General features: G+C 41.6%; 1 long non-coding RNA gene across 1 annotated transcript; it reads right to left on the reverse strand.

Moving 5' to 3' along the window:
• Nucleotides 1–4,554: 4,554 nt before the first annotated feature.
• On the reverse strand, nt 4,555–6,363 carry LOC145118633 (uncharacterized). The gene is made up of 4 exons (XR_013713387.1): nt 6,005–6,363; nt 5,394–5,576; nt 5,009–5,081; nt 4,555–4,915 (listed from the first exon to the last, which is right to left on the reverse strand). It is a non-coding gene; the product is annotated as an uncharacterized LOC145118633 (long non-coding RNA).
• Nucleotides 6,364–21,027: the final 14,664 nt, after the last annotated feature.

Here is a 21,027-nt window from a genome sequence, read left to right on the forward strand (position 1 = left end):
TATCTAAAAGCAAGTTACAGAATTATAGAATTGGGACTCTGCAATCACGAAATCAACTGTATTTTTCAAAAAAAAGTATAACAATGTGCCACCTGAATTAATTCTAAATGCTTCATCAGTTGATTTCTCAAGAATAGCAGCATGTACAAATGAAAAAAGTGTTCATGTTTCTAAATAATAGAAAGAATTTGAAGTTTTTTGAAAAGTGTTTTTCATTTATGATTGACATGAGGTAGATTTATTAGGACATAAAATTGGTCAAATGTAAACAATCAGTGGTCTCTCTCTCTCTCTCTCTTGGGACATAAAACTGACCACTATTTTAAGGCCAAGGAAGAGAAATTGCATAACATTTCCTACAACAATTTCTCTAGTCCAATTCAAAATTCAATTTTGATATTGAGTTCACACACACAATCCGAAATTCAATTTTGATCAGAAGCTTTAATGGAGCTTCGGTTAGTTCAGTCGCAGGTTGTTAGTAGCATACCTGCAAAAGGCTTTACATAATCGCAGCAATTCATATGCTATCGCCAACTTATCAAATCGTTTGGAACGAAGAGAATTGTTCAGTCAAATGCTATCAAGCTCAGACCTGTTCAATTCAAGGTTCAAGCTGCAGGTATTACATCAATGATGTTTATTTCCTCCAAATTTTGCAATGTGAATCGTTATTTCTGATAAATCGTACGTTTAATTTGTGGTTTGTAACTTGAAGTCGAATTTGGTTTTCCAATTGATTAATGATGGGAAAAAGTCACCTATGATCAACGAGATAAAGTCGCTCATCATCAAGGTCGGACAGACTCTGTATTGAACGGACGGTGTTGCTGCTTCCGAACATCGAGTCGTCCTCTGGCTCAGAGACCGGAAGCTCAGAGGCGAAGGAGAATCGGGAGGTTCGGAGCGATCGGAGCTCTGGCTGATTTATTAGGGCACGAAACTTCGAGAGGGAAGAATGACGCAACCACCGCGATGTTAAATCTATCAATCATCGGAGAATCTTCAATGAAGGCGGTGGTTGTTGACAGAGTTAGGGTGGTTGTTAGAGGGAGGAGGGAGGGGTCGACGAAGAGGGAGGAGGTCGATGGAGTCGGTGAAGAATCGGATTAGGGAACGAGCGATAGAAAGACTAATCACGATCTGATATGTTTAGTTGGGGAGCTAATTACATGTTCCCTTAAATGCCCTTATCTTATTTTATTAAGATACTCTTCCTTGTTTTTTTTCTATTTATTTACAAAATTGCCATCAAAGATCTTAGCCCTTAACTTTTTTAATCTAACGGTCCACTTTTAGTTCTCAGGTTCTCGGGAAAATATGAGTTCTCAAATGATCATTGCTCTATATATATATATATATATATATATATATATATATATATATATATATATATATATATATATATATATATATATATATATATATTAAAGTTGATGTATGAAAGAAAAAAATTAAGATGTTTCTTTGTAAAAATAAGCAATTCATATTGTGGACTTTGTTGTCTCTTAGGGTTGCAACACTTAGGTCTTTCATTTTACAATAACATTTTAGCACAAAAATGAATTTAGATTGCTACTTCTCCATTTTAAGAGTAACATTTTAGCACAAAATGAATCTAGATTGTTATTTATTGCATTTGATAGCAACATTTGAACAACAAAAATGTCCCAAAAATAGCCTAAAATTGAAGAATGTAACGGGCTACATGCCAACCAGCTTCAATGCTATCTCACCTTAGATCTCAAGGACTTGAAGTTTCCAGCATATATAGATTAAAATGTTAACTACAAAATGATAGATTGTTTAGCGAAATGGATGTTTGAGCCTTCATATGTTTTTACGCGTTTAATCATTTCATGGTTATTATTTTGTAATAATTTTGGGATTGTCATATTTTTTCATTAAGGATGGGTGAAATTATCTAAATTTTTGTCAAAATAAACATTGATGTGCATATAGATCGATATGAAAAAGCTTAATTTTGTTAAAGTCGATCCTAAAGAACTTGTCCTAAGGTTGAAAATTTGGAATGTTTAAGCCTGAAGGTCCAAACTTGAAACTACCATTTGTCTAATCTACAAACGTCTGCTCCGATCTAGTTGGTATTGTCCTAAAAAAATCCAGTTGTTTGCATTTTTGTGATATGATGATGTCATTTCTTATAAAAAAAACTCTTCAAAAAATCATAGATTATATTTTGAAATGACTGATAATTTTGTTAACAAATGATTAAAACCTCCGGTACAATCCCAGATTATTTACTTATAAAAATAGATTTCAATAAATAAATGTTTCAAAATAATATACCCATTTAAATACTAAATAATTATTTTTCTTGGAAACAAATATTTAATTTGATGTTAACTCGATTTTGTATTTAGTCACGACAAAACTTTCGATTTCAAAGCTATATCTTTTATTTATTGTAAGGAATTATATGTATTAATATTGCAAAACTATATCTTTTATTTATTGTAAGGAATTATATGTATTAATATTTATTCAGATACTATAATTAAAGAAAAGAATCATACGTACAAGTTAATCATGATAATATTTGTCCATAGTTAGATTAATTTTATCACAAACTAAACTAAAATGACAATTAATATATACTATTAAAGCACAAGAGGTTTAAGGAATAGTATAGTTCCTTCCCATTACGTTTTTGCCACACAAGTTTTTCCGGTTTTACATTTTGGTCAATTAAGGTTAAATATACTATTAAAGCACAAGAGGTTTAAGGAATAGTATAGTTCCTTCCCCTTACATTTTTGCCACACAAGTTTTTCTGGTTTTACAGTTTGGTCCCTTAAGGGAACAATATAGTTCCTTCCCCTTTCGCTTTTGCCACAAAAGTTTTCCCGGTTTTACGGTTTGGTCCCTTAGTACACACAATGTAATTTTCTTTAACTTTTCCCTTTTCTAATATATACTATTAAAGCACAAGAGGTTTAAGGAACAATATAGTTCCTTCCCTTGCGCTTTTGCCACACAAGTTTTCCCGGTTTTACAGTTTGATCCCTTAGTACACACAATGCAGTTTCTTTTGACTTTTCCCTTTTCATTCGGATAGAATTTAATATCTATTGCCTCAAATCTTATCTGCTCCCGCCTCCCTCTACTACCAATTTGATGCAGTGGCTTAGGTTTGAAGCTACTACTTGGATATGTCATCTGTGTTGGACCGCCAACATATTCAAATCACCGAATGCTGCTGCTATGCTCTCTTTTACCTACAGTCCATATAATTGTTTTGTTTGTTTACTCTATTCGATCGAATATGCATACAATCCATAAAGTCCATAAGCGATTGATTCTCATCTTCGGTCAGAGGCTGCGACGTAGTCGAATCCTCATCGACATACCGTTTGCATCCTCCTTTATTACCCGTTGTCAGTTAGGACTGCAACCATCGATGGTGGTAGCGCTGACCACCGGAGACAATTATATGGTGTGCATTCTAGGTCACGATTCTTGCAGGTGTGTTCTGGTGAAGGTTTGTTCATGTATAATTCTCTATTTACTCGCTAAAAATTCTTTTAACTTTCATATATTTGATTAGGTAAAAGGCACCAATTCTACAACTGTGTTTTCTGAACTACAATTCATGTGTTTAAACATCAAACATAGCTCATAAATGAAAAAATGGGGGTGAAAAATACATGATTAGTTTTTATTTTTATTTGGACCTACAGTTATGTTTCCATAGCATTTAACTTTGTGGAATGCACTCCAAACCCTAACATAAAATAGTAATAATGTCAGAGTACAATCCCATGGATCTCAAAATGCGGAAATCATATGTGTGCGATGCGCTGCTACCGTGTCGGCTCCTTCCCCTTCGCTGAAGAGGTACCTGAAACGAAACTGAAAATTGTAAGCACAAAGCTTAGTGAGTTCCCCCATCATACCACATACCATACAACATACATACTGACAGGCAATTCTGGGGTGTCTGACCTACCCATGTCAAGCCCTTATGGGTGCTTGACTTACCCAGGTCAATCCATTCTGGGGTGCTTGAGTTACCCTGGTCAAGCCATTCTGGGGTGCTTGACTTACCCATGTCAAACCATTCTGGGGTGCTTGACTTACCTATCGGTTTATCTCAACCGACTATTGGGGACTATTTCACCCCCTACCACTACCACATCATAACATAACATAAACATACTGCTAGGCATGCATGGGTACTGACTACCCCTTCAGTATCTTTCAACCGGTATTCGGGGACTATCTTTCAACCGGTATTCGGCCCAGCTCAGCAGCTGCAAGTAGGGATGAGCAGAAGCGGGTACCCGCCTATTTTAGCTGGAACCGGAACCGCTCCCGGAACCGGCGGTTCTAAAATTACTGGAACTGCTCCTGAAACCGCCTAGACCGGTTCTTAGAAATTTAGAACTGCTCCCGGAACCGCCTAGACCGGTTCCGGTTCCGGGTACCCGGTTTCTTGAAATTTTTTATTTATTTATTTTGTACATGCCGTTAAAATTAACTTTTATAAGCAATATGAGTTCAAGATATAAAACTAAAACAATTAAAAAAAACTTGATCTCAAAACAACAAGTGGAAATTAACAATTAAAGATGAAATTTTGACAAGCTACAAACCACAAATCATTCCAATTGTCAATGATAACAAAAGCCAACAACAAATTACAAAACAATTACTCAAACAATCTCAAAATAGCAAAACAGCAATAACATGACAGTCTCAAAACAGCACTAAACAGCAAAACACCAACAGCAAAACAGCACAAAACACAACATCTCAAAACAACAAAAACAGCAACAGCAAACAGCAACCTGCAAACAGCAAAAACAACAACTGCAAACAGCAAAAACAGCAACCAGCAACAAAAGCAATTACTTATTCCCTCGTACGAGATCTTCCATATTGCAACTGATTTCTGTAATGAAAATAAGCATAAAAAAGTCAAATTAGAATAATAAATGTAATACAAGAAACATAAAATAAAATAATAAATAATTGTGTAACTTACCTTCCTCATATTTTTCCACATCTTCCAATAACTGTTCAAAGTCAACTCAAACATTTGATGCCCTCAAGCAATCCTGAGTACATATCAAAGCTTCAGACAGTCTTTGGAAGCAAATTACTCCGAAAATCATCTTCAACAACATTTTCATAGGTCATATATTTTTCTCATTTGCTTATTCTTAACCACACCAACAAAATTTTGGCCATCATTATCATTCGTATTTGAGGAACTACAATCATCATTCTTTGTTATTGAAGAAACATTAGAATAATGAGTATATAGTTTTTTCAAAACCTCAAACACTTGAGAATATAATTCTTCAACCTTCTTAAAGTCTAAAGGATATATTTTTTTTAAAGAAAACTTCACAAACCTCATCTTATACCTTAGAACAATGTTTGCATTGCGCCTTTACAACCTTGCCCGTCTTTGGATCTCTAACATCCGTGTAGTTGTGCCAAGCATTTGATGTCCTTTTGTCCCCCAACTACCGGCATTTTATTTTTCTCAACAGCCTCACTTGCACCATCCATGTCTACGTCAATTGGACTATTTTCCATAACTGAACCTGAAAGTTATTGATATTCACAGATTTAAGTAGCAGGCTAACAGCTGAAAAAAATGAGAAAACAAGAAAATAGATGCAAACACAATTACAGCAAACAGTCTAAACACATAATCTAAACAGATGCAAACACAATTACAAGAAACAGATGCAATCTAAAAAAACTGAACAGGTATGAACAGATTAAGAAAACGAGAAAAGAAATAGAAAATCAAAAAGAGTTTCATAATTGCAATCTAAAAACCGAGAAATCAAATTTCATAATTACAATCTAAAAACCGGAACAGATGCAATCTAAACACATAATCGAGAAATCAAATTTCATAGTCAATAGATGCAATCTAAGAATCAATATATCAAATTTCATAGTCAATAGAACAGCCTACTGCTTGGACAATAGACGGGACTGCAAGAGAAATCGAGAATCTGACCGTGAAGATGAATATTTGAGAGTTACGATTGAATAGCGTGAGTGGAGAGAACTGGTCCACCGTCGTCTTCTAGTCTTGTACTCTTCTACTCGACCGGACTGCAAGAGAAGACCGGCATGAAGGACGGTGAACGATTGACTGTCGACGAGAGGGTAACGACTTACGAGATCGTCGACTGGAACGTACTTCAAACTTCTAAGCTCTAATCCATAAGTCTGGTTAACTGGTAATGTGATTGTGAGGGACGATTAGTCGATTACTCTGTGACGTGAACTCGAGAAGAAGAGAACGACGAGAAGAGAGTTCAGGGGAGAAGAGAGTGTCGGCGTATTTGCTTAAGAAAATTGCAAAACCCTAAAAGAGACTAAGGTATACCCGTGAAAGTTTTTTATTATTATTTTTTTTTAAATTTACCGATATATAAAATATTTTTGATTTTTTTCTAAAAAACAAGGCGGGTACCCGGCGGTACCGGTTCCGGGTACCCGGTACTGGAACCGGAACCGGCGGGTATCGATTTTGTAAAAATGAAAATTGGAACCGGAACCGCTTTAGGCGGTTCTGAAACTTTAGGAACCGGAACCGGAACCGCTTAAGGCAGTTCCGGTTCCAGAACCGGCAGTTCCGAGGCGGTTCCGGTTCCGAAAGCAAGTACCCGCTTCCGCTGCTCATCCCTAGCTGCAAGGCCTAGCCATCAGTAGTTACGTTGTCGGACTAGCAGTCGCGCTGCCTAGCTCTCGGCAGCCGCGCCACCCAGTTTTTGTTAGTACTTGGGTCGCCTAGCTCTTTCCAGCAGCTATGTATCTCGCCTTTCAGCGGCTATACATTCGTCTTCGCCTCCTCTAAAGAAATAAAAAGAAGAGAGGGGGGGGGAATAGTGTTGGTACGACACTATGTAGAAGTGATTTTTATTCCCAATGGGAAGAGTTAAAGTACATAAAGATCTGACACCATGAATGATGGTGTATCCCCGAGGTGACGTTGGTATTCCGGATTGAAAGAGTAGCCACGTGGTCCAACTCTCAATAGTCGTGTTACTCACCTATCGCTAGCAGCTCGCTGCCCGGGCCTCAACGACCCTGCTGACCAGTTCCTGACAGCAGTCTCGCTACGCACCACTTGACAATAGTTACACTATCAAGCCCTAAGTAGCACCGCCACATAGCTCTCCGCAAACAGCCAAGACAGCGAGACATCATTTATTAGTACGACTAGTGATGCAGCAAAGCATCAGGTACCATTCCGCTTTAACCCATAATTATCACACGAGCTAGACACATGGATTGTAGGGTGCTACGCCCAATCATGCGAGGTTTAGTACCCTCGCCTTGAGTCGCTTGGCTTCTCAGCCCGACTCCACTATAGCGGCAAGCACCGCATGCGAGGTTTAGTACATTCGCCTTGAGTCGTTTGGCTCCTCAGCCCGACTCCTCTATAGCGGCAAGCACCGCATGCGAGGTTTAGTACCTTCGCCTTGAGTCGCTTGGCTCCTCAGCCCGACTCCACTATAGCGGCAAGCACCGCATGCGAGGTTTAGTACCTTCGCCTTGAGTCGCTTGGCTTCTCAGCCCGACTCCACTATAGTGGCAAGCTCCACATGTGAGGTTCGGCACCCTCGCCTCGAGTCGCCTGGCTTCTCAGCCCGACTCCATTATAGCGGCAAGCTCCGCATGCGAGGTTCAGTACCCTTGCCTCGAGTCGCCTGGCTTCTCAGCCCGACTCCATTATAGCGGCAAGCTCCACATGGGAGGTTCAGTACCCTCGCCTCGAGTCGTCTGGCTTCTCAGCCCGACTCCATTATTGCAACATGCTCCGGCCATTCCACGCGACGCTCTTCTGCGTGACTTATTTACGATCGCTGGAAGCCAAGCCCAATCCATTCCACGCGACGCTCTTCTGCGTGACTTATTTACGATCGCTGGAAGCCAAGCCCAATCCATTCCACGCGATGCTCTCCCGTGTGATCTATCTACGATCACTAGCAGCCAAGCCCGATCCATTCCGCGCGATGCTCTCCCGCGTAACATCTCCATGATCATTGGTTGTTAAGCCCAAGCTATTCTCCTAAGTCGCGCATCATAAGTCGCGCATCACAAGCTTATTCCACACCATGATCTTGGTGCTTCCTCTCTCACAGTCATCATGATTATCTTGTACTCGGACGATCGATGAAGGGATATCTACATTACAACCTGCTATAGTGAGGTTACTCTCCAGCAAGGAGGTCATCCCGGCATCGGCCCTGCTGCCTACCACCCTACAGCATGTCTGTTTCCTGGCCCTCGGAAACGGTCTTGCTATGCAACTTTACCTGTAGCCTCACCGTGTACCCCACAGCATCTCTGTTTCCTGGCTCTCGGAAACGGTATTGCTATGCAACCCTACCTGTAGCCTCGCCGTGTACCCCACAACATCTCTGTTTCCTGGCTCTCGGAAACGGTCTTGCTGTGCAACCCTACATGTAGCCTCGTCGCGTATCCCACAACACCTTTGTTTCCTGGCCCTCGGAAACGGTCTTGCTGCGCAACCCATACCTCTGGCCTCACCGCTTATCCCTTAGCACCTTCGCTACCTGGATCTCGGCAACAGTCTCACTGCATGTTTCCTACCTATGGCCTCACTACCTGTCCCTCAAGAATTTTGTTGTTTGGCTATCGACAATAGTCTCGCTATGTGACCCTCGCTAGCAACCTAATCGCACAGCTCTCGGAATCCCTTCCACTTATACTATGGTCAACAACCTTACGGTTTATTGGTTTGACAACATAGTCTGACACGGCTACCTACGCTACCCACATCAGACTGGGGGGAATCCAGCTAGGTGTAGCTCAAGCAAGAAATACCTTTAAGACGGTTATTAATGCAGACTATGTAGATGGATATCGGTGACATTCCATATGCGCATGACTACCACAACAATCGTGTAGAATAACAGTCTCAGAGACTGAATGGCGAACTTACAGTTCTTAGCTACCCCGGCCCGACATTCCATCGACATCAGTGTCGTGTAACACTCTTTAGCAGCCTTGGTCTGCATGATCGCAGCAACAGTTACGTTGCATCGCACCGATCGGCTTGCACTCCTCTTAATGAAGGAGTATCAAGTCATCTCAAGCTACATAAGCAATGTTTGGCTCATCGCACAACCCCACGACTCTCGTGGGCGAGGTTCGGTCATTTCTCTTTATTATTTATTGTATTGGTGCTTTATCTAGTCCGATCCGATTGTCAGCAACCCAATCGCATCAGACTAGGGGACTTGACGCCGCGTACCAATAACACCAGACTGGGGGGACTTGATGATATATGGTCCATTAGCATGGCCCAGACTGCTCTAGCGCGTGTAACACCCAAATTTTCAAAACAATTTTTCACATTTTATAAAACACATTTTCATTCATAATCGTTATAAAAACACCATTGTATCACATAGTCAATCATAACATCATATCCCAAGATCATAATAAAAATCTCCCCGTGTGTGTACTGATCAAACCGGCGCCTTCCCGCGATCCTCGCTGGTACCTGAGACACATAACACAACACTGTAAGCATAAATGCTTAGTGAGTTCCCCCAAAATACCACACACAACACATATTAGCCACTCGAGGCTATAGCTCTGATGACCCTCTGGTCAAGGTGTCTCTGTGGGACCCTCCAGTCCCATAACTCTGTGGGCCCTCTAGCCCTAACTCTGTGGGCCCTCTGGCCCTAACTCTGTGGACCCTCTGGCCCTAACTCTGTGGACCTTCCGGTCCTAACTCTGAAAACTCTGTAACATACATAGCATATAACACATAGAAATCACATCATGCAAAAGCATACAACATACTCTGTCTCATAGCTCTAATTACCACTCTAGGTAAAGTATAGTGAGAAGACTCACCTCGGGTAACTCGGTAAAGCTCGAACTCTGTAAAATCAGTTTTAGCCTCCGCCTAATCATGTAAAATAAATACTCTCAATCAATACATCTCTCAAGGCTAGACTATTCCTCCTCTTAGTACTCTCAGAAGAGTAAAAGACCATTTTACCCCTCTCATAACTCAAAGGCCCCACTATAGACCAAACCCTAAAAGTCAACCAAAAGTCAACCCTCCGGGTTACGCTGCGCGTACCAGATGTGTACGCTGGGCGTACCCGGCAGTCTCTCAGAATCGGGGAACGCCACCCCGTACGCCGCGCGTATTGGGATTACGCCCGGCGTAAATCCCAGTTTCAGTCCCTTAGCTCTTGAGGCCTTAAACAGTTAAGACTCACGTCCAGCTTTTAGATCTAACCATTTTTAAGCCTCTTAATCCATAAAGTCGATGACTTTAAGCCTTTGCATGGCTGAACAAGTCACTAACACCCAAAATATACCATTTCCTAACACTAGAAAGCCCAATACTCAAGCATGATCTCATATCCACGACCAAGATGGGAACTTTATGGATCTACAAGACAAATACCACTGAAAGGGAACAGATATAGGTCCATGGAGCACATTACACTCATAAAGTCTCCACCTTTGGGACTTTTAACCCTAAAATGGTCCATGAAGCAACAAACCAAATGAAGAGGAAAGTTTTGAACTTTATACCTCCAAATGCAGCTCCTTCCTCTGTAGATCTCAGATCCAAACTTGCACTTCAAACTCTAGTCTCCACAAACTCCTCTCCTTCTTCTTCACTAGCACACCAAGGCACTTTTAGCTCCAAAATCACACACACTCACTAAGAACGATGAAAAGTTCTCTCTTAGGGTTTTACTCACTGTTATGGAGGCTGAGAAATGAGCCTTAGCATCCAATATATAGGGCACAAGTCAGAAATTAGGGTTTGCAGCTGGACACATTACGCCCAGCGTAACCCTGAGTACGCCCAGCGTACTCAGGCGAGTCCGCGTCCAAAATAAGCGCATGAGTACGCGCAGCGTACTCTTGAGTACGCCCAGCGTACTCATTTGCTACCAATTCCTCTTAAGGGCTTAACTTGACACTTTGAATAAAAGAAGGGCTAAATAGTTGTACCTGAATTTCGGGATGTTACAGCGCGCCAGCCTGGCGTGGCGCGCTCCTACCAACCTTGTCGGGGACTCCCTTGCCAACCTCGCTAGGGACTCTCCTGTTGGTTTATACGACTTAGTCCAGTCCGATGTCATTGGCCGTGTACCAATAACATCAGACTGGGGGGGACTTGATGATATATGGTCGGCGCGCCAGCTTCGCCTGGCGCTCCCTTGCCAGCCTTGCTGGGGACTCTCCTGCCGGCCTAGCCTGGCGCTCCCTGGCTTGGTGCTCCCTTGCCATCCTCTCCTGGTGCGCGCCCGCCAACCCCGCCCGGCGCCTCCGGGCGGCCTTGCCCAACTCCTTGCTAGTTGGGCCTGAATTGGGCTGGCCCAAGGCCCGACCCAATTCCCCTTGACCTAATTGTCCACTATAAATAGAATAGTGTCTCCTCCATGGAGGAGGACTCTCTCCCAAGTGGTTCAGCCGCCACTAGATCTTCCCCATGGCTCAGCCGCCACTATATTCCGGTCGGGTGGCTCAGCCGCCACCCGCCGCCGTCAGCCACCATACACCACCACTAGCACCAAGATGGTTCTCTCTAGCTATGGAGGACCATCTCAGATATTCTAGCTGATCTAACTTGACCGTCGGAGTCCGCTCCCAGGGCACAGTCCCTGGGGCGGCTCTAACGACTTTGCACTGTGATATCCAGATCTCCGTCACAGCAGAATACCAGAAGACTAGCCGGAGGTCGATGTATCATCAGGCACCCGCCCGCTATCGGACCTTGGTCCTGAATATCATACTAGCATACGGTGCCTAGGGCTAACCCCCGGGTCTTCCTACTCATAACTACATGGGTCGGCATTGTGGCCGTAGACCCATCCACACAAAGGGAAACTCACCTGCATTGTTGAACTTGCTGATAACCCTCTACTGCTGACTGGAAATTCCCCGACTGCTGCTTCTTCGGCTCCCCGAGCTACCAAGATCATAATATTACTTAGCTCAATATCATAGTCTTTTCTCAGGGTAAGATTACTATTTTACCCCTACCCCAATATAGTCCATAACTAAGGCCCAAACATAATATATAAAGGCCCAAACCCTAGGTAGGCTTCCCAAGCCCACTAATGGCCCATTAATGGCCCAATTTGCTACATTGGGCCCAATCTATTTATTGGGCCTTTCCTTAAGCCCAGCACCCATAATTGGCCCATATTCTCTGACTCCTGATGGCCCACTAAGACCCAAAGTCCAAATCACAACCCACACCGAGGCCCAAATACTCAAGGCCCAAACTGGCAGCGTTACGCGGGGCGTAATTCAATATACGATGGGCGTACAGGCTTGATGACGTGTACGCTGGGCGTACTTGTACGTACGCTCGGCGTAATGCTCTGTTAAGTCCTTTCTCTATTAAGAGCTGAATACCTTGATTCAGAAGTTACCAACTCGGATCCAAGTCTTATTTCACGTCTTAAACCATAAAGTTGCTTACTTTATGGCTTCCTTGACTCATATAAGCCCCAACTCCAAAAACCATAATCTATTTCCATGGATGAAGGTCTTAACCCATGCACGAACTAATATAAGTCCTAAAGGTTGGAACTTTACTGTCACACCCCAAACCAAGGATGGCGGAAACGTCCGGGGGTGGAGGACTTCATGTATAGTATCATAACAACAATTGTAATAGTAATTGAAGCAAACACAACCAACATATATATAATTGAAAAAAAATGACATCATTGTATGAATTACATGTTTACGAATCAATTACAATATGTTGACAAAATATGAAATAGTAGACGCCTTAGCGCCCCATCCTCAAAAGCACTTGGTTACCTGTTTAATGATTTCCTGAGAATACAAGTTGTTTGAAAAAGTGTCAACACAAAGGTTGGTGAGTTCATAAGCTTTTGTTTGGTATTATTAAAAGCCTTTCGTTTGTAAAAGTAGTATTTGTGTTAGAAAATCCAATATTTTCCTTAATGTGTAAATGTAGTCTTAAAACCCAAAGACCGAAATGTACAAGTAATTTGTCATATTTATAGTAAAACAATGCAAGTTTAAATCGACATAAACTCGTTAAATTTTAATGAAGTTCCCGTAAATTCCAATGTTTATTAATACTTTATGTGAGTTTATTATAACCATACTATGACCAAGGTTGCCTAAAACGACGTTCTTCAGGCGTCGGAAATGATATGACATTTGTCACCCCAGACCTATCGGTCTAACTGTTGCATGCAGTTTAGGTGTGGGTTTGTCAAACCCAATATAGATCTATACACAAGTATCACGCTCTCCCTCAAGGAGACTCTGGTTACAATACAAGACTTAATGGTAATTTGAAGTAAATGTCTCACAAAGTCATTAACGGAATTACGTGTTATGAAAACTTGGTACCGTATGGCCGTACCTTGCTTAATGAAAATATCCTTTGTATAAATGTACCCTTTTTAAATGTATGTGTTATGTAATGTATCATAAACTATACCTATTATAGTTTATCAACCAAGGGTAGTACGTAGTAATGTATGCAAACTATATTCAAAATAGTTTATTAAATGTTTGAATGTATCGGTTGTACTTTGATTATAATCACTTGTTATTCTTTATATTTTATATGTCCAAATCCATTTGTAAACTGATGTGTGTCTAAATATTAAGATAAAATGTCATATATTGCAATAACATATAATCACATAAAGATATACACCTTGCTCAACATGTTACAAGGTGAAATGAAATTGACAGCAACTTTTCGTTGAATACAGTTTCTGTTACTGTTCTTAGAAAATTTATAGAAAAATCATCAAAGCTCTAAATCCAAATCCGAAAATTTTGAGAGTTTGGAATATGAGTCTAGTTTGTTCGTAAATTTTATCATGATTTTTAGTGATCTCTAACAGAGGTGAAAATGTTCATAATCACAGACTGGTCCGGGTTTGCCTCTGAAATGACAGGAAATTTTGTAAAAATCACCATAAATTGTAGAAAAATCATATGGAGATGTGCAAGTAGCCATTTTAAAGCTAAGAGTTTGAACTACTTGCACCTGGAACAGTTTTGAAAACTAAAATATTTAAGTTGACCAAAACAGTCAGTGATTAAAGTCCATCTTTTCTGATGTAATCTGTTAGAAAAAGTTTAATTGTGTTCTTGATGATTTTACTTGTATTCCCCCCTTAAAACTTAAGAAAAACATGTAAATGTAGGGGTATGAACTCACCTTATGTGTTCTTAGAGGATGGATGTTGGAGAAGAGAAGTGTTCAACTCAAAAACACTTAGAAGATGCCTTGACGAATCGAGAACCAAGAGTGGAAGAAAGCTTGATGATTAACCTTGGAAGTCTTGAAATTGAGAGAGAATGGTGTAGAAAATGAGTGACTTAAGCCTTGTATTTATACTAGTAAGAATTACTATTCATATATAATTCTTTAATAATAAGTGTTAAATGTTGACATTCACCATATAACTAGTTAGTGTATATGACATATTCATGATGTAATCATGACAAATGTTTCTAGAAGATGGTTAATACTAATTGGCTAATAATAGTAATTTTTAAAACGTAAATAGTAAATAGTAGGTAGTAAATAGTAAATAGTAAATAGTAAATATGATGAGATTTTTACAATTGTCATATTTGTAAACCCCGTTAAGCCATGTTTAAGAGTCTTACACAGCCCCCGATAATTGTGCAATAGTGTTTTATCGCTTTGGTTCGTTGTTTAGCACTGTTAAGGCTAAGGAAAATCAAACACATGAATTTTCCAAATGATGTTTTCTCATTAAAATAGAGAATTGTACAACGTAAACCCTAACATACAAGGGTTAATGGAGTTGACCGGTTTGACTTGTTGACTTTGTTTGACTTTGACTTGACCGAAATTTGACGGTTGTCACATCATCCCCCCGTTAGAAGGAATTTCGTCCCGAAATTTGCATTTTTGACTGGGACTTCAAGAGTTCGGGAAGAGATGTGGATACTTTTGTTTCATCTGATCCTCGCGTTCCCAGGTGAATTCGGGTCCTCGTTTAGCGTTCCAACGGACCTTCACGATGGGAATACGACTTTGTTTCGTTCGTTTGATTTCCCGATCCATGATTTCGACTGGTTCCTCCACGAAGTGGAGATTTTCGTTAACTTCGATTTCGTCGAGTGGTATTACGAGTGTCTCATCAGACAAACACTTCTTTAGGTTCGACACGTGAAATGTGGGATGTACTTTGTCGAGTTCCTGAGGTAATCGAAGTTTGTATGCTACTGGCCCAATCCTAGCAAGGATTTCGAATGGCCCGATGTACCTTGGATTTAGTTTCCCGCGTTTGCCGAATCGTATCATTCCTTTCCAAGGGGAAACTTTTAGTAGTACACGATCACCCACCTGGAATTCCAAGGGTTTGCGTCGTTTGTCTGCGTAACTCTTTTGCCGATCGCGAGACGCTTTCAGTCTTTCTCGAATTTGAACGATCTTTTCTGTGGTTTCCCTTATGATTTCAGGGCCAGTGAGGGTGCTATTAGAGACTTGCCATCTAGCTAGCTGTGTATCCCCCACCTCAGCCCAACACAGGGGTGATCTGCATTTGCGACCGTAAAGAGCTTCGAATGGAGCCACTTTGATGCTAGTATGATAGCTGTTATTGTAGGAGAATTCGATAAGCGGTAGATGGGTATCCCATGCTTTACCGAAGTCTATCACACAAGCTCTTAACATGTCTTCCAACGTTTGAATGGTTTGTTCGCTCTGTCCGTCGGTTTGTGGGTGGTAGGCCGTACTCATGTCAAGCCTAGTTCCCAATGATTTTTGTAGAGACTGCCAAAACCGTGAGGTAAATCTACTATCTCTATCGGAGATAATGGATATCGGCACACCATGGAGTCGTACAATCTCTTTGATGTACGTTCTAGTCAGCTTCTCCATCTTGTCGGTTTCTTTTATCGGTAGGAAGTGTGCTGATTTGGTCAATCTGTCTACGATTACCCATATGGTGTCAAGCCCGCCCGATGTCTTAGGCAGCTTGGTTATGAAGTCCATGGTTATTCGTTCCCACTTCCACTGAGGTATATCCGGCTGTTGTAATAGCCCGGATGGTTTCTCGTATTCGATTTTGACCTTGGCGCAAGTCAGACACTTGCTCACATAGGTAGCAATCTCAGCTTTCATGTTCGGCCACCAGTATAATTTCTTGAGGTCCAGATACATCTTATCCGACCCGGGATGGATGGAGTATCGAGTCTTGTGTGCTTCATTCATGACGACGTCTCGGAGTCCACCGAACTTCGGTGTCCAAATCCGGTTCATGATATAACGTGCTCCATCATCCTTGACTTCTAAGTTTTTATCCATTCCCCTTAATGTCTCTCCTGCCACATTTTCTGGTTTCAAAGCTTCCAGTTGAGCTTCCTTGATTTGTATGGTCAGGTGGGAATGGATTGTCATTGTTAAGGATTTTACTCGGCGGCCCGAGTACTCCTTCCTGCTTAGAGCATCGGCCACTACATTGGCCTTGCCCGGATGATAACGAATTTCGCACTCGTAGTCATTCAGCAACTCTACCCATCTCCTCTGTCGCATGTTGAGCTCTTTCTGATTGAGGATATGCTGAAGACTTTTGTGATCAGTGAAGATAGTGCATTTCGTGCCGTAGAGGTAGTGTCTCCAGATCTTCAAAGCGAATACTACTGCTCCTAATTCCAGGTCGTGGGTAGTATAATTAACCTCGTGCGTCTTAAGCTGTCTTGATGCATACGCGATAACCTTCCCTCTCTGCATGAGCCCACATCCGAGGCCTTGATTCGAAGGATCACAGTACACTACGAAGTCTTCGGTTCCCTCTGGGAGAGACAAGATCGGTGCGCTGCATAGGGCTTGTTTTAACGTTTGGAAAGCAGTTTCTTGTTTATTTTCCCACTTGAATATCACACCTTTCTGCGTCAAGGTGGTGAGTGGTTTCGCAATCTTGGAGAAGTTTTGTATAAATCTTCGGTAGTAGCCAGCAAGCCCAAGGAATTGTCGAATTTCGGTTGGCGTCTTGGGTGCTGACCAATTCTCGATTGCCTTGATCTTGGAGGGATCCACATGTATGCCTTTCTCACTTACCACATGGCCAAGGAAATCCACTTCTCTAATCCAGAATTCACACTTAGAGAACTTAGCATAAAGCTTCTCCGCTCTTAGTGTCTCTAGCACTTGGCGTACATGTAGGCGATGCTCTTCTTCGCTTCGCGAGTAGATCAAGATATCGTCGATGAATACGATTACAAACTTGTCTAGGTAGGGTCGACACACTCTATTCATTAGGTCCATGAATACCGCAGGTGCGTTTGTTAAACCGAAGGACATCACCACAAACTCGTAGTGCCCATAGCGAGTTCTGAATGCAGTTTTGGGAATATCTTCTTCTTGAACTCGTAGCTGATGGTAACCTGACCTTAGGTCGATCTTTGAGAAGAAATTTGCTCCTTGGAGTTGGTCGAAAAGGTCGTCGATTCGGGGTAGAGGATATCGGTTCTTGATGGTGAGTTTGTTTAGTTCCCGATAGTCGATGCACATGCGAAAGGATCCGTCCTTCTTCTTTACAAAAAGGACTGGTGCTCCCCAAGGTGAGAAGCTTGGTCTGATGAACCCTTTGCTCAAAAGCTCGTTCAACTGACTGGACAACTCTTGCATTTCTGTTGGTGCGAGGCGGTATGGAGCTCTAGCTACGGGGGTAGCTCCGGGTATTAAGTCAATTCTGAAATCGACTTGTCGTGCGAGTGGTACACCAGGAAGATCTTCTGGGAACACATCCGGGAAGTTACACACTTCGGGGATGTCTTTGATGTCTTTCACGTCTTGTTTCTTCTCTACTACGTGGGCCAAGAAGGCGTGGTACTCCTTCCGGAGATACTTTTGGGCTTTGATGCATGAGATGATTTGTAAATTCGCACTAGGTTTGTCACCATAGATGAGAAGGGTTTCGTCATTTGGTAGATTGAGGCGAACGGCCCTTTCGTAACATAGAATGTCGGCACGGTGAGGAACTAACCAATCCATCCCGATGATTACGTCGAAGCTTTTTATGGTGACCGGCATCAGGTCAATTTTAAATGTATGGTTGTCTAGAGTGAGAGTACACTCTGAGTATATATCGCTAGTGCGTTCTACTTTCCTATTTGCCATTTCTACTACATAAGTATCCTTTAGTGCTTGGGGATTTTGTTCAAGTAATTGTTTATATTGGTGGCTCACGAAACTCCTCTCCGCTCCACTATCGAATAGTACGCATGCATAAGAGTTATTGAGGAGAAACGTACCGGTAACCACCGCGGGATCCTCAACTGCTTCCCCATGTCCTATTGCCAGAATTCTTCCTACTCCACCAGCATTAGGGGCTTGTGCTTTGGGGCAGTTTCTTTTGAAGTGAACGGCGTCTCCACAGTTGTAGCAGGTTCGGGTTGCCCCCGTACTGGCGACTTGGTTGATTGGTCGAGCCGGCGCTTTACAGAAACGAGCAGTGTGCCCCTTCCTGTCGCACTTGTTACAGTGCATCTCCCTACAAGCACCATTGTGGTGAAAGTTGCACTTGTTGCACTTAGGTAGGGTTCCAGCATATGGCTTCAGTGGTGCTGGAGTGGTAGCAGTAGTGGCAGCATTAGTGGCAGCATGGACAGCAACAGTTTGTTGCTTCTTAGCGGGGTCCTGTGCTGGTTGGCTCTTCTTTTGGTTCCAGAACTTCCTTTTGTTGTTTCCCCCTTTTGATTGATCAGTGGTGGTGGTTGTAGTATTATGACCGGCTCGGTGGTCAACAAGTTGTTGTGCCAGCTCCCTGGCACTGTCAAAAGTAGTTGGCCTTGAAGCCAGGACACTACTTTGCACTTGGGGAGACAGTCCCCAAAGGTATCGCTCCACCTTTTTCTCCTCCGGAGTAACCATTGTTGGGCAGAGGAGAGCCAATTCATTGAATCGGGTGGTGTAGGTTTCAAGGTCGGAGCCCGTCATCCTGAGGTTTCAAGGTCGGAGCCCGTCATCCTGAATTTCACCTCTCGGGCAGTACTCCTTCATCATCAAGGTTTTTAGTTCTGCCCAGGATATGGAGCTAGCCACTTCGAGAGTAAGTGAATTAATCCGACAGTTCCACCAAGTAAGGGCCCGGCCGGTGAAAGTGAAGGCTGCGAACTTAACTTTGCTCGCTTCGGGGCAAGAGCACACTTGAAAGACTACTTCAGTCTTTTCAAACCATTGCATTAAAGTGATGACTCCCCCACTCCCATTGAAGTTGTCGGGTTTGCCATTGGTGAAGTCTTTGTAGGAACACTCTCTTGCACGCCACGTACTGTCTCCGTGGTTAGAGTTTGTAGCACCCGATCCAGAACCACCAGCTCCGTTTGTCCCTATCTGCGATATTGCGGCCGCTACGGCTGCTGTTACTGCAGCCTGGAACATCGCAGGATCAAACTGTGGAGGCAGCGGCGGAGGAGGTGTTGCTGTGTTGCCGGAAGGTCTTGGTCTTCTCCTTGGCGGCATGGTTCTGTCATAAGTCGTAAACCAATGTACTTTTAGTAAAAGTATATTTATAGGAAGAGAAATCTTTTATACATAAAGTATATTATTACGTTGTTTTCCGGTATGTTTACGATACATACGATTTTATACTTTTAATTGACCCAATACATTGGGTTATGAGGTAAAATGAAAGTATAAAATATTTTATTTGAGTTTCCTTGTTTCCAAGTATATGACTGTTTGTAAAAGTTTCACATATACTAATTTAGTCGGGACATAATTAATATATTATATTTTAAAATGATCTTTATCGGTTACTTAATTAGTTGCAAAGTGCATACCAGTCATATGTGATTAAGATATAATAGTCCTTCGAATAGATGACCCTAACTCCAAGACCACAACCAAACAAGGACAGGAAGTGAAACAAAGATACATAAATTCTAAGTTTATAGCATCTTAGTTACATATGACCTTAGCACATCCACTTAGCAGCTATTGATCTATAAATAAAGACCTATTTAATTCTCAGATAATTTATTATAGTAACACAAAATACTCCTATAGTATTTGTAAATGTTTAGTTTTGAGTTCTTAAAGTATCCTTTGTAGTGTGTTATTAGGTTTGTTAGATTTGTTGCCCATCCTGACCATCCCCCGATATATGCAAGTCAATTCTCTATTAAGAGCTGAATACCTTGATTCAGAAGTTACCAACTCGGATCCAAGTCTTATTTCACGTCTTAAACCATAAAGTTGCTTACTTTATGGCTTCCTTGACTCATATAAGCCCCAACTCCAAAAACCATAATCTATTTCCATGGATGAAGGTCTTAACCCATGCACGAACTAATATAAGTCCTAAAGGTTGGAACTTTACTGTCACACCCCAAACCAAGGATGGCGGAAACGTCCGGGGGTGGAGGACTTCATGTATAGTATCATAACAACAATTGTAATAGTAATTGAAGCAAACACAACCAACATATATATAATTGAAAAAAAATGACATCATTGTATGAATTACATGTTTACGAATCAATTACAATATGTTGACAAAATATGAAATAGTAGACGCCTTAGCGCCCCATCCTCAAAAGCACTTGGTTACCTGTTTAATGATTTCCTGAGAATACAAGTTGTTTGAAAAAGTGTCAACACAAAGGTTGGTGAGTTCATAAGCTTTTGTTTGGTATTATTAAAAGCCTTTCGTTTGTAAAAGTAGTATTTGTGTTAGAAAATCCAATATTTTCCTTAATGTGTAAATGTAGTCTTAAAACCCAAAGACCGAAATGTACAAGTAATTTGTCATATTTATAGTAAAACAATGCAAGTTTAAATCGACATAAACTCGTTAAATTTTAATGAAGTTCCCGTAAATTCCAATGTTTATTAATACTTTATGTGAGTTTATTATAACCATACTATGACCAAGGTTGCCTAAAACGACGTTCTTCAGGCGTCGGAAATGATATGACATTTGTCACCCCAGACCTATCGGTCTAACTGTTGCATGCAGTTTAGGTGTGGGT

Source organism: Lactuca virosa, chromosome 6, assembly GCF_052849685.1.
Source record: "Lactuca virosa cultivar CGN04683 chromosome 6, Lactuca_virosa_CGN04683_v6, whole genome shotgun sequence".
Classification (NCBI taxonomy): domain Eukaryota; kingdom Viridiplantae; phylum Streptophyta; class Magnoliopsida; order Asterales; family Asteraceae; genus Lactuca; species Lactuca virosa.